Raw genomic sequence first — 2,500 nt, forward strand, 5'->3', positions numbered from 1 at the left:
CTGATCCCCTTTGATCTTTAACTGTCACCGACAAGTGACCATCAAATTGATTTGTCTGTCGTCTTGCCGTGGCAACAATAACCATTTGTAAATCAATCACCCCTCATTGCAGGACGTCAACCCCCCCCCCCCCCCCCCCCTTCACAAAAAAAAAGCAACATAAAGAAAAACAAAGCCCAACAAAAACCAACTTAATCATTAATTCATGGAAATCAATTATCGTTATGAGAAATAAATCAAGATATATACTATTTTATAGACTAATAAGTAGAACAATAACGTTTAGCAAATCAATCATAAATTTAATAAGGAGAACAACAACGGTTAGTAAAATCAATCATAACTTTCAACCACAAACGCCACGAACTTTGATTTATAAATCACAAATCAAATAAAGACGATGACCAATCAATCCAAATGCATTCAAACTTTTCTTAAAACAGCCCCTCTCTCTCTCTCTCTCTCTCTCTCTCTCTCTCTCTCTCTCTCTCTCTCTCTTTCTTTATTTCTTTCTTTCTCTCTCCCCCCCTCTCTTTCTTTCTTCCTCTCCCCTTCTCTCCCCTCTCTCTCTTCCTCTCTCTCTCTTTCTCTCTCTCTTTCTCTCTCTCTCTCTCTCTCTCTCTCTCTCTTTCTTTATTTCTTTCTTTCTCTCTCCCCCCTCTCTTTCTTTCTTTCTCTCTCCTTCTCTCTCTCTCTATCTCTCTCTCTCTCTCTTTCTCTCTCCCGCTCTTCCTCTCTCCTTCTCTCCCTTCTCTCTCTCTCTCATCCTCTCTCCTTCTCCCCCCTCTCTCTCTCTCTTCCTCTCTCTCTCTCTCTCTCTCTCTCTCTCTCTCTCTCTTCCTCTACTTTCTCAATCCTTTTCTCTCTGCTCTCTCACCTCTTACGATATATATATATATATATATATATATATATACATATATATATATATATATATATATATATATATATGTGTGTGTGTGTGTGTGTGTTTGTGTGTGTGTGTGTGTGTGTGTGTTTGCTCGTTAGGAAAACCCGTCGGATGTCGCACGAACTAGTTATAAGATACAAGTTTAAAAAAGTGAAAAATCGTTATCTGCATGATTATCGTTTTTTTCACTTCATCGTTTTATCATCCATCCAACTACATTCTCATGAACGGATTTTAAAATTTGAAGCTTATAGATCAATTAATTAAATTTTCTCTGAGCTCTATTGATATAAATACCTTCAAAATGAAGCTAAAATCTGCCTCTGTAGTAGAGGATTTTAAATTCAGCGCTGAAAACCGAAACTTTTACCAATCCCAACATATTATATATAATTCTTTTTGACATTGTTTTCTCTTTGGAATGCGAGTCAGTGCGCATGAATATAAGCTACCATTGAGCCAGTATAACGACTACGTATAGCCACAAACACAACGAGTAACACGATAAGCAATAGTCCTACATTCCACTTACTGTTCAGTGTGAAATATTGTGTCATCAATAAAATCTGTTCTGTGTGAAATATTGTGTCATCAATAAAATCTGTTCTGTGTGAAATATTGTGCCATCAATAAAATCTGTTCTGTGTGAAATATTGTGTCATCAATAAAATCTGTGTCTGTGTGAAATATTGTGTCATCAATAAAATCTGTGTCTGTGTGAAATATTGTGTCATCAATAAAATCTGTGTCTGTGTGAAATATTGTGTCATCAATAAAATCTGTTCTGTGTGAAATATTGTGTCATCAATAAAATATGTTCTGTGTGAAATATTGTGTCATCAATAAAATATGTTCTGTGTGAAATATTGTGTCATCAATAAAATCTGTGTCTGTGTGAAATATTGTGTCATCAATAAAATCTGTGTCTGTGTGAATTATTGTGTCATCAATAAAATCTGTTCAGGGTGAAATATTGTGTCATCAATAAAATCTGTGTCTGTGTGAAATATTGTGCCATCAATAAAATATGTTCTGTGTGAAATATTGTGTCATGAATAAAATCTGTTCTGTGTGAAATATTGTGTCATCAATAAAATCTGTTCTGTGTGAAATATTGTGTCATCAATAAAATCTGTGTCTGTGTGAAATATTGTGTCATCAATAAAATCTGTGTCTGTGTGAAATATTGTGCCATCAATAAAATATGTTCTGTGTGAAATATTGTGTCATGAATAAAATCTGTTCTGTGTGAAATATTGTGTCATCAATAAAATCTGTTTTGTGTGAAATATTGTGTCATCAATAAAATCTGTTCAGTGTGAAATATTGTGTCATGAATAAAATCTGTTCAGTGTGAAATATTGTGTCATCAATAAAATCTTGCGGCTATGGATTATTCTTTCAATTTTATATCACAATTTAGAATATAAGATATCAAAAAGTCAATATCAATATCCAAAAACTAAATAACATCATGAACGACATAGTAACTATGAGGACTGAGAGGGAAATCGGCCATCGAGGATGAAGCTGGACACGAACCTACGCCTCCTCAAGTATCACGTCGAGGAGTCAAGAAGGGAACAAAAA

Source organism: Berghia stephanieae, chromosome 6 (assembly GCF_034508935.2).
Source record: "Berghia stephanieae isolate SIO BIC M18660-M18661 chromosome 6, UCSD_Bste_1.3, whole genome shotgun sequence".
In the NCBI taxonomy this organism is placed as follows: Eukaryota; Metazoa; Mollusca; class Gastropoda; order Nudibranchia; family Aeolidiidae; genus Berghia; species Berghia stephanieae.